Source organism: Miscanthus floridulus, chromosome 13, assembly GCF_019320115.1.
Source record: "Miscanthus floridulus cultivar M001 chromosome 13, ASM1932011v1, whole genome shotgun sequence".
In the NCBI taxonomy this organism is placed as follows: Eukaryota; Viridiplantae; Streptophyta; class Magnoliopsida; order Poales; family Poaceae; genus Miscanthus; species Miscanthus floridulus.
The window spans coordinates 2,993,571-3,005,735 of NC_089592.1; the positions used below are offsets into that span (position 1 = coordinate 2,993,571).

A 12,165-nucleotide genomic window follows, 5' to 3' on the forward strand; every position below is an offset into this window, starting at 1 on the left:
TTAGTGCTCTAATGCGGCAAGCGCTAGTTGGCGATTATTATGGTGCTAGAATTTTATATTATTTTTTCGAGCATCTTACTGTCTTCAAATAAAAAAACTCAAAACTACAAATTTGTAGATCTCATCGATGTCTACAATTTACATATAAAAATTATCTTCATCCGCCATCGTATTGAAGGGTTTTCTATTTTTTGAAATTAGAGTCTCATCACGCGACAATATATTTTGTCGCGTGATGAGACTCTAATTTCAAAAAATAGAAAACCCTTCAATACGATGGCGGATGAAGATAATTTGTATATGTAAATTGTAGACCTCAATGAGATCTACAACTTTGTAGTTTTGAGTTTTTTCATTTGAGGACAGTAAGATGCTCGAAAAAATAATATAAAATTTCAGCACCATAATAATCGCCAACTAGCGCTTGCCGCATTAGAGCACTAATATATTATTTGTATGGAGTTAAATGAAAATACTTTTTATACCAAAGTTGTAGCTCTCAATGAGATATATAACTTTGTAGTTTTGAGTTTTTTCATTTGAGGACATTAAGATGCTTAAAAAAATAATATAAAATTTCGGCGCCTCTTGGAAATATCAAAAGTACTGTTCATACGCAAAACAGCCCAGAAGGATGAAAGTTGAACTTTTTCAAGAGTTGGAGGGCCAAAGTTATCCGGTTTTGAAGTTCGAGTTTGAAATCTATACTTTGGTGATAGTTGGAGGGTCTAAATTATACTTTACCCTTTTTTTAAAGTGCGTTATCAGTACATTGAGTATGCTGTGTGTTACCTGTAAATTTTGTGTGCTATCAGTGAATCGTCATCCAACTCTCTTTGGAGAAGTGATTTGAAACCACTCATGACGTCGACTAACCCGCCTGCGAATGACAATTGGACAAGATCAAACAACTGATCCCGACCACCCGCAAGTTATTGATCAACGCAGCACAAACCTGGGAGATGTGCCGGCTGCGAGCTCGTGGAGGCCGCCTGGGAGGTGTTGGTGGTCGACTGCCAGGTACTAGTGGCCAAATCCGACGTGCTGGTGGCCGGTGCTGGTGACAGGTGCTGGTGGCTCCGACGTGCAAGGCAACAGGGACGGTGATGGCCGGCGGGAGGAGGAGAAGCCCGGCTGTGACGTCCAGACGCCGTGAAGGAACTGCGCGAGGGATGGAAGTCCGTGGCGGCGGCTTCTTGGTGCGACGACGCGAAAGATTTCGCGCGGAAAAGCGTCTTCCCGCAGCAAAAAACAAGATCGTGGGCCCAACTTTTCATTTTGGCAAGTCAATTATGGGAAACTATTGGAGATTGACCTTTTTTTTCCTTTGCCATAACATTTGGGGAGTTGCCAAACTCCAAGATTTGGGAAACAAAAAATCCCAAACTGTTGGAGTTGCTCTTACTCTCATCGTCCGACACCACTACCACGGGGTAGTCAGCCGACTGCGCCACCTGTCTCGCCAAACAATGGACAGCATTATGCAAAGGATGTTCCAGATTTCAATTGTCAGGATATCAAACTCATAACAGCAATGTGCAATCTGGTGGGGTTCCTCAGGGGTATCATTTGGTATCGGATTACGGAGGAATCAATGGCCAGCAACAAGGCCACACAGGGCCTACAGGTGATGAGCAAACATCCAATCGAATACCGATGCAATAGGCAAGCCAGCCCAGTGGGCAGCCAAACGCAGATTTGGCCAGCAGAATAGCCGATGTGATCCAGAATCAATTCGGTCTAAGGCCAAAAGAGCAAACATACATGTATCGGCACCCATATCCTGAGTGGTTCGATCGTGTCTCGTTGCCCAACAGGTACAAAATGCTAGATTTTTCTAAGTTCTCTGGGCAAGACAACGTATCAACAATAGAGTACATTAGCCGATTCCTGGCTCAATGTGGTGAAGCGGCAGGAGAAGACGCTCTGAGGGTTTGCCTGTTCCCACTGTCTTTGTCTGGATCGGCTTTCACATGGTTTGCATCGCTTCCTCCGAATTCAATCCATGGATGGGCCGATCTGGAGAAATAATTCCATAAATATTTCTTTGTTGGCCTCCATGAGATGAGACTGACAGATCTGACGACGCTCAGGCAAAGGAATAACGAATCGGTTCCAGAATTCATTCAGAGATTCCGTGATGTCCGGAGCCGATGCTACAGTCTAAATCTGTCTGATGGACAACTTGCTGGGTTAGCTTTTCAAGGTCTCATGCCTACAATCAAGGAAAGATTTTCATCGCAAGAGTTTGAAAGCCTTGGGCACATCATACAAAGGGTATCGGCTCAAGAAAGCCATTATCAGGACTTCATAAAAGACAAGTATCAGAAGAAGGTTGCCCAAGTAATGTTGCAAGAATCAGACTTAGAAGATGAGGTAGACATCGGCTTGGCAGACTGGACTAGAAATAAGAAGCTGGTGTCATGCCCATGGGTGAAAGAAAACACAGAAAGATACAGCTTTGACATCAATAAAGCCGATTAGATATTTGATTTGCTGCTGCGAGAAAAGCAAATTTAACTTTCTGCAAATCATAATATCCCATCGGTTGAAGAATTGAAAAATAAGAAATATCGGCTATCGAACAAGGAAGGATCAAAATTGAAGGCAGCAAAGGGCCTGTTCGGCAGGACTGAAAAATACTGTTTCGGCTGATTGTTGTGAGAGGAAAATACTGTTCTGGCAGGACGTGAACAGTACCCCCTGAGTGGCCTAGCCAGCGCCAGCCAGCCGAATAAGCCAGCCGAACACGATAAAAAAGCCGATGAAGATTAATGGACATCTGTTTCCTGCGGGGCCCATCAACTTGGTGGAAGTTGGATCCCTAGGAGATGGAAATGCAAGAGTTCTGACATCGGACAGAGCAAGGAAATCAGGATCTGTCGATCCAAGGGTTCAGGTTTCAGCTGATGAAGTTAGGAGGGATTATCACGCTGATAATGATAGCCGATATGAGCAGGGGTCAAGTTTTGGTCATCGTCAAAGGGTGACATCGCAGATGCTGCTCAAGAAATACCAGAGGCAACAAGAGAGGGAATGGAGGTGTCAGAAATCAAGGGAAAATGAATCACATTGGTGCTGCCTTTTCTTCATTTTTTGTTGGAACGAAGGTTTAAGGTTGCCTTCGGTCGACGACTGCCCAGAGTATGGGGATCACTACGCATGACACCGTGAAGCTAAGAGGCAATGTCACTCCGTTCATGATCGGATTGAGTACCGATCTGAGGAACGAGAGAGTCCGATCCGTGAAGAAAGACGATCAACAGTCCATGATCAACTCGATCGGCTCGAAAAAAGATTGATGGTTCATGATCGACTAAGTTTCCCAGAAGAAGAGCCTGATCAATCAGATCGTCAAAGAGAGCATGAACGGACATATAAGTATGATCCTGAATCATACCCACGGTGGTGTCCTGGTAGGTTGACCAGGAGTTAGAAGAGAAGGGCCCAGCGATTAAGGCACAATGAGTAGATCGAAGAGCAGGACCTGGAGTGAAACGCTGACAAGACTAAAGTCTGGCGCGTCAAGCAAAAGGCCGATGAATCTCGAGCATCGACCGATATAAATATGGTTTTTATCCTACCTATATAGAATACAGGTGCCAGGAGGATGAGGACAATGAAGAAGCGGCTGCTCACTTGGTTGTACACCCGCAACAAGCTGTCTTCGAGAAGCCAGAGGGAGAGAAGCATCGCGGCATCTAAAGTCGTTGTACATCAAAAGCTTTGTTGATGGCAAGCCGATGACCAAGATGATGGTTGATGGAGGTGCAGCGGTGAACCTGATGCCGTACACAACGTATCGGAAGCTAGGAAAAGTGCCTGAAGACTTGATCAAGACTGATATGATGCTCAAGGATTTTGGTGGGAATTCTTCTCAAGCTAGAGGTGTGCTGAAAGTGGAGTTGACCATCGACAGTAAGACTCTTCCTACCACTTTCTTCGTTATTGATGGGAAAGGTTCTTACAGCTTACTCTTGGGCGCGACTGGATCTATGCCAATTGTTGTGTTCCCTCAACGATGCATCAATGCTTAATCCAATGGCAAGGAGACGATATCGAGGTGGTATCAGCCGATACAACTGTAAGTGTCGCCACGGCCAATACACCCATGCGGGAGATCGAAGGCATGGAGTGCTTATCTGGAAAAGTCTGGGAAGGAGAATTTCTTCAAGTCTCCGATCAAGGACTAAAGCCGATCCAAGTCGGCTCTAAAATCTTGTTTTAATGGATGACAATGAAGATGAAGGCAAGCTAGGGCACGGGTTTATGTTAGTCGATGAGTTAGAGGAAGTAGATATTGGTTTAGGTGATAGACCAAGGCCGACATTTGTAAGTGCTAAAGTAGATCCTGAGTTTAAACAAGAATTAATAAAGTTGTTAAAAGAGTATCGAGATTGTTTTACTTGGGAATATTATGAAATACCAAGATTAAGTCGATCGATTGTTGAACATTGGCTACCTATTAAACTAGGATATCGGCCATTTAAGCAGGCATCGAGGAGGTTTAAGCCAGAATTGTACGATGACATCAAGGCATAAATCACCAGGTTGTATGAAGCTAAGTTTATCAGGCCGTGACGATATGCTGAGTGGATTTCTAACATAGTTCCTGTGTTCAAGAAAAATGGTAAATTAAGAGTTTGCATAAATTTCAGGGACTTATAAAGCTACACATATGGATGGATATCCGATGCCGATAGCAGATATGTTGGTTGATGCTGCATCGGGTCACAAAATTATTAGTTTCATGGATGGGAACGCAGGGTATAATCAAATATTCATGGCAAAAGAAGATATCCCGAAGACTACGTTCAGGTGTCCTGGCGCTATCGGTTTGTATGAATGTGTTGTCATGACATTTGGATTAAGAAATGTTGGTGCTACATATCAATGGGCAATGAATTATATTTTTTATGAACTCATCGGTAGAATCGTTGAAATATATATTCACGATGTTGTGGTCAAATCCAAGGGTTACAAGGAGCATTTAGCCGATTTAAGGGAAACTCTAAAATGCACCAGAAGACATGGATTGAAAATGAATCCAAATAAGTGTGCTTTCGGAGTATCGGCTAGGCAATTTCTTGGTTTTATTGTGCATGAAAGAGGAATTGAAGTTAACCAAAGGAGCATCAAGGCTATCAACGAGACATCACCACCAACCAACAAAATTGAGCTGCAATCATTAATCGGCAAGATAAATTTTATCTGGAGGTTTATTTCAAATATATCAGGAAAGATTTAGTCTTTTTCTCCTCTGTTAAAAATAAAGGCCAATCAGGAATTTTTGTGGGGAAGAGAACAACAGGAGGCGTTTGATAATATTAAAAAATATTTAATTTCTCTGCCAGTGTTAATTCCACCACACAAGGAAAGCCGTTCAAATTATATTTATGGGTTGCTGATCAATCGATTGGATCGGTTCTTATTCAGGAATTTGAGGGTAAAGAGTGTGCAATATATTATCTTAGCAGGAGGCTTTTGGATCCTGAAACTCGATATTCTCCTGTTGAGAAATTATGCCGTTGCTTATATTTTTCCTGTATGAAACTAAGGCATTATTTATTATCGGCTGAGTGCACGATTGTTTGTAAAGTTGATGTAATAAAATATATGCTATCTTTGACGATCTTGAAAGGTAGGATTGGTAAATGGATTTACACGGTAATGGAATTTGATTTGCAGTATGAATCGGTTAAAGCAGTCAAGGGACGGGTGATTGCCGATTTCGTAGCATAACATCATAATCAACAAGTTGGGTTTGTAGAGCCGATGCCCTAGACATTGTTCTTTGATGGGCCATCTTGCAAACAAGGATGTGGTATCGGCTTGGTTCTTGTATCGCCTCGGAGGGAAAATTTTGAATTTGTTTTTCCAATTGATCCTGATTGTACAAATAATCAAGCGGAGTATCTGGCTGTTCTCAAAGGTATTCAATTGCTATGAGAAGTCAAAGCCGATACTATTGAAATCTTTAGGGATTCCATGTTAGTGGTGAATCAATTGATCGACAAATATGAGTGTAACAATGATATTCTCCTTGGATATCTGGAAGAGTGCCGACAATTATTTGAAGATTTCATATTAGTAACCATTGAACATATTCCCAAGGCGCAGAATAAAGAAGCTAATCGACTGGTACAAAAAGTATCTGGTTATCGACAAAAGAGCATTATATTATTTAATGAGTTGGTTGCCAATGATTGGAGGAAAGGGATTGTTGATTACCTAAGGGATCCATCTCAAAGGGTTTCTAGGAAATTACGATACAAAGCTTTAAAGTATGTGCTACTCGTTGATGATTTGTATTATCAGACGATTGATGGGGTCTTACTCAAATGTTTAGGTGTTGAGGAATCAAAGAGCATTATGGACGAAGTCCATGAAGGTGTATGTGGGGCCTATCAATTGGCTTATAAAATAAAATGGGTAATAAGAAGAAGTGGTTATTTTTGGCCGACGATGTTGGAGGATTGTTTTAAATTTTATAAAAAAATGTCAAGATTGCCAAAGGTTTGATATGATGTGCAAAGAGCTCCAGTGTCGGCTATGAACCCAATAATTAAACCATGGCTGTTCCGAGGATGGGCAATTGATTCGATCGGCCAAATTTATCCATCATCAAGCAAAGTGCATAAATTCATATTGGCGACAACAGATTATTTTACAAAGTGGGTCAAGGCGATTCCTCTGAAGACTGCAACTTCCAAAGATATAATAATTTTTATTAAGGAACATATAGTCTATCGGTTTGGAATTCCTCAGACGATTACGACAGATCAAGGGACAATGTTCATGTCTGATAAGTTTAAGGGATTTGCTGTCAATATGGGGATTAAATTGTTAAATTCATCGCCCTATTATGCTCAAGCTAATGGACAAGCAGAAGCGTCAAATAAAAGTTTAATCAAATTGACGAAACGCAAAGTTGATGAACATCCGAGGAAGTGGCATGATTTGTTATCTGAATCGTTATGGGCCTATCGGATGGCTTGCCATGGTGCTATGAAGGTTTCGCCTTATCAATTGGTGTATGGACACGAGGCAGTTCTTCCTTGGGAACTTAAAACTAAATCGAGACGATTATCGCTTCAAAATCAGCTGACAGCCGATGATTATAAAAATTTAATGGGTGATGAGTTGGAAGATCTGGTTGGTCATCGGCTAGGAGCGCTTGAAAATATTGAAGCAAATAAGAAGAAGGCAGCCAGAAGCTACGACAAAAAGTCAAGGTTAAGGAGTTCCAGCAGGGAGGAGACTTGATTTGAAAATTGATTTTGCCAAAAGGTTCTAAAGATAATAGATATGGAAAATGGTCACCTAATTGGGAAGGGCCATATCAGATAAGACAATGCGTCCCTGGTAGTGCCTATATTATCAATACACTTGAAGGGGAAAAGTTCCCGAAGACGTTGAATGGAAAATATTTGAAGAAATATAATACTATCCTAGAGTATGGGTGGGCGCATAACACAATCGATGTACAAGACAAAGGCATCAGTTAAAACATAGCCGATACGATATATATCACCTTTAGAGCAAAAATATTTACAAACAACAATGTATTTTGCCACGAGGGGCTCATTACAAAAACATCATAAGTTTTGAGCCATCATTTAAATTGTATCAAATTACAATGATCCTAGGGCATCTTGGATCTCTTTCACCGCACGCAGGCGGATCTCGTCGACTTAGTCGATCTGTTGGCGATCATCTTCATCGGACCCAGGAATGCTCTTCATGGCTTTATGGCATTGGACAGCTTGATGAGTGAAGGATGAGAGCTCTTCCTTGTCCTGGACGATGACGATTGGAACTGCTCCAATCGGCTTTCTTCATTTTTAATAGCCTCCCGAACCCGGTCAATCTCCTTCAGCAGATCAGGCTCTTTAGTCTTCAGCCGATCGATCTCAGAAGTAATAAGCGACGATGATGCTTCTAGATCAGCTATTTTCTTCTTTGCCTCCTTTGCTTGGAGCCGATCCGCGTTCTTCTACTCTTGGCGGGCTGCGCGATCGGCTATACGTTGCTGAGCGCTGAGGACTTGGAGTTGATGACCCTCAATATAGGCGGCTGGTGTCAAGGCTGATACGAGCTCAGGGGTTAATTGATCTTTTACATCACGGAGGATGGATCGGATCGGCTTGACGTCTTGTACCAGAATGCCCAGATCTTGGTTCAGGAGTCAGAGCATATCTTGGAGTTTGAGCTTTGTCTCATCGGATAACTGGGCTGGAACTTACTCCGAGCCGATTTCTTCATCATCAGCAAGTTTGTCCATATCGGAGAAAAGACTGCTCGAAGGAGTATCTTGTTCCTGCAGAATGATATCGGGAGTTAGTGTTGAAGTAATAATAAAGTAAAAAAAACAAAAGGCAAAGATAATGTAACATCCTAGATGTTAAGCACTTAATGAAATCCTAATCACGATCATCAATAAGCATAATCATCAAGCATCATGGCATAAATGCATCTCATGTTTCAATTATACCATGTATATGTTGCATATGTGTTGTGATGAGATTTCATGTAATGTTATCAAAAACATCAATTAAGGTGTTTTGTGATTTTATGGAATGAGAATTTCTTAAACAATTAAAATTTTGTTAATACAAACTTTCCAGTACAAAGTGTGTAGTAAACACTAGTGCCAAAGTGGGGTATGATCTCAAGTCAAACATGTTTAAATTTGAATCTCGAAATTGAATTCAACACTGTTTTCCATAACTATTTTGGCTAAGTGTTGGAAAACAGTAAGAAAGTTCAGTTTTGGGAGAATTATTGAATGAAATTTTATGAACAAGGATTATGCAAATATGATTCTATGAATTGGCATGAAGTTTGTACTTTAAAATGGTGCTATTGGTTGAAGTGTTTGGTCTATGTTTAATAACTAATTAATTACCTAAACATAGTTAATCACATCTGTTTTTGAACTCTGAAACTGAATTCAGTTTCCAGTTGAGAGTGCAGGTTTTAAACATTCAAAATCTTTAAAACCAGTTAGTTTGTGATGTTGATCCTTAAATCAAAGATGAATATCTCTTGTATATAAACAACTTTGGTTCAAGGAGGTCATCATGTTTCTGTTCAAAATCGAGAGAAAGAGGGAGACAAAGATGGAGATTCAGTCTGCTACAGTATCAGACCGGCAGCTGCTGGCCTGCCTCCTTCGCCGTGTCACTGCCGTGCGACGTTTGGCCGCACCTTCGCGGCGTTTCTCGCGCGTGAGCACGTGCTGGCTGCGTGGCCGCCTTGAGCAGGCGCTGGCAAAGATGGAGTTTCCATCCTCGACGTTTAAACGCTCGACGTCGCCACTGTCTTTTTCTTTTTCCCCCTCAGCGCCGCCACCGAGCATCTCCGTGCGCTTGCAAATTTCACCGTCGCCTTTCCATCTTCTTCCAATTAATCTCGCAGTCAGCGTCGCCTTGTCCTTACGCTTCTGCTGAGCCCGCTCTCTCCGTCCAATTTCGTCGGAGTCAGCCGCAAGCCGTCTTCTTCCTCGCGGCCGTCCGCAGCGCCGCCGAGACCCCCCTCGCCGTGGCCAGGGCGCTCGGGTGCATCTCTCACCCTCTCATTTGATGCACTGAGTTCGCCTTGTTTCCGTTATGCTCATCGGTACATTCTTTTCCTTGTTCCATCACAGGACACGCCGGAACGCCGTCACGACGCCGGTTCATGCCACCGCGTCCGCTCTCACTGTCGGCAACCACCTCTGCGCCTCCTCCGATCCAACCGAGCAGCCGTGCGAGGTCGTGGTGAGCTCCTGGTTCTAACCGTGCTCTCAGTTTAATCTCTACCGTGCCCTAGTGGCCAGAGCGCTGCCACGCCGCCGTGCCGTACGTCGTCGTGCCACCATGGCCGCGGGCATGCTCGAACCGAACCTTAATCCGTTCAACTAGTACCGTAGGGATGTGGGCGAGGTCATTCAGAGCATGTAGGTGTCGGTCTCGTCGGCGGCGAGGTCACCGCCGGCGAGCACCCGCCGGTCAAAGGCCGTGCAACCGTGGTAGGTGCTGGGGCACTGTGCCGCTGACCTGGGCCCGTCTGTCAGCCACTGAGGCTGGCAGAGGGTCGGTGTAAAAGAGTTTTTGACCTTTTTCGATTTTCAGAAAATGAATAAATGTGCCGATTCTTGTTTCAGTCATAATTAATTATAGAAGTGTGATAAAATTATGATTTTTTGTAGCTTTGTTATGAAGTACTCTATCCATGAAAAATATGAGTTAGCCATTTTCAGTAATTTTGCTATGCTAAAAAAATACATATTTTAATGGAAAAATGCTATATGTATGATTTTTGTAGGCCAAAATAATAATCCTTTAATCATGATTTTTTTTTGTGTAAATGTCATGTGATAATACCTGTCTCCACAAAAAGTTTGGTGCTGTTTTGATAATTCTAACTTATCTAATTAATTTAAGTGTGTTTAAATGCCTTTTTCATGTTTAATAAATACCAAAATGGTTTAAATAAATGTTGGAATGGGTTGAATGTGTTTCCAGTAATATTTGTGAACCTTGGAACATGTAAAACCCTGCTGTTCTTTAGAAGTTAAGTTCGTTCTTAATAAACAAATTATCAGCTTGTATGTATTGACCTAAATGCTTTTGATAATACAAACCCTAGTTATTTTGTGAAGGAAAGTTGTACTCAAGTTTGTTAATCTTGTTTGAGTTCATCCATGTGCTTGTATACATCTTTCATGCATCATGCTTTTGCATATCCTAATGTTAAGCATGCATCCTTTACTCACGTGTAGTGACCGAAAGTGAGGAAGTTACTGTTAATCAAGTTGACGAGGAGGAGCATCCACCCGTAGAGGTTGGGTTTGACATTTGTGGTTCATCAGAGGAACCTAACATTTATACTAACCAAGGAAAGCCCCGGAGCATCCAACCTTTCCTTGTTGTTTACAAATACTTTTATCACTTGAGTCCTATAATATGTGCACTAAGTAATAGGAAGTGGTTGAATACCAATTGCTGCATTCCTGCCTTGTTATTCTGAATACTTATTCTTGTCACTTTTTAATAATGAAAGACTAGTAATGCTTAGCCAGGCTTAACTGAGAAGAGTCGAGTGATGAGTTCATCATTCGTAATGGTTCTTCACTTAGGAAATGTCTTGAAAGTTGAATATGAAAATAGATGGAAATGGAGGCCGGACAGGACATGGGACATGTTTCTGGTGGTTAAGCCGACAGGGTTGCCTGGTCATGCTTGTGCCGTCTGTGTCGATTTAGGACCGTCTGTTATAGACCTGCGTGAGTTGAGACTTTGTAGTACTGAGCACATACTCTGGTAAGCCTGATACCTCGGCTATTCCATTATGGGAAAGGACAACCGCGCACTAGGAGTGGAGAGATGGCGGGAGTAGCGTGTACCCACCCTGCGATACTATCCAGGACGGCGTAGGGCGGTGGAGTACTGTGCTCTCGGGTGGCGCGAACCCATTCACATTTTGGAGGATCCGAGGGAAGGGTTGATATATGTAGGTTTGAGGCCTGCATATGTCGTGTGGTTGGGAATCCCCAGCTGGGTTTAATCGATTCGAATCGCCGTTGTTTCTCAGAGAAGGAGACTTGATTCCCTGATCTGCATTGTAGTTTAATCAATGGGACATGGTACTTATGATCACAAGATGAGATGTTTAATGAAGTGATTGATTTAGATTAGGTGCCAATCAGATACTATCAATTAAATAATGTCGAGTTAAAATACTGAAAGGAAGGATCCACAAGTAGTTCGCTTTTATGCAAAAGCAAATCTTGATTCTTGCTAAACCCTCTTGTATCCCTTAAGCCTGCATACCCTTGGAGTCTTTTCTTTTAGATGGGTAAGTCTTGTTGAGTACCCTCAAGTACTTAGGGTTTGTTAACACTGTTGTAGTGAACACCAGCAGCCGATAGACTTTTATTCATGTTGTATGTCGGTTCAGGAAGATGATAGTCAGCAGTAAATGCTTTGTACTCTCATCCTTGGGCAGGATGATATCTATATATTGTGCCAGAACCACCCAAAATAACACACCTTCGGAAGCGCTTGTCTTCCACCAGACACTAAACACCCCAAAAGTAAGCTACATCGGATGGATTCCGTCGAGCACACCCCAAGAGAGAACTCGAATAATCCACATTTTTCCTCCAGGATCCAATAATGA

At 42.3% G+C, this 12,165-nt stretch overlaps 1 long non-coding RNA gene across 1 annotated transcript; it reads left to right on the forward strand.

Moving 5' to 3' along the window:
* The first annotated feature begins 9,313 nt into the window (after positions 1 to 9,313).
* Positions 9,314 to 11,748, forward strand: LOC136502112 (uncharacterized). The gene is made up of 3 exons (XR_010770423.1): positions 9,314 to 9,560; positions 9,650 to 9,761; positions 10,766 to 11,748. It is a non-coding gene; the product is annotated as an uncharacterized lncRNA (long non-coding RNA).
* The last annotated feature ends 417 nt before the right edge of the window (positions 11,749 to 12,165 follow it).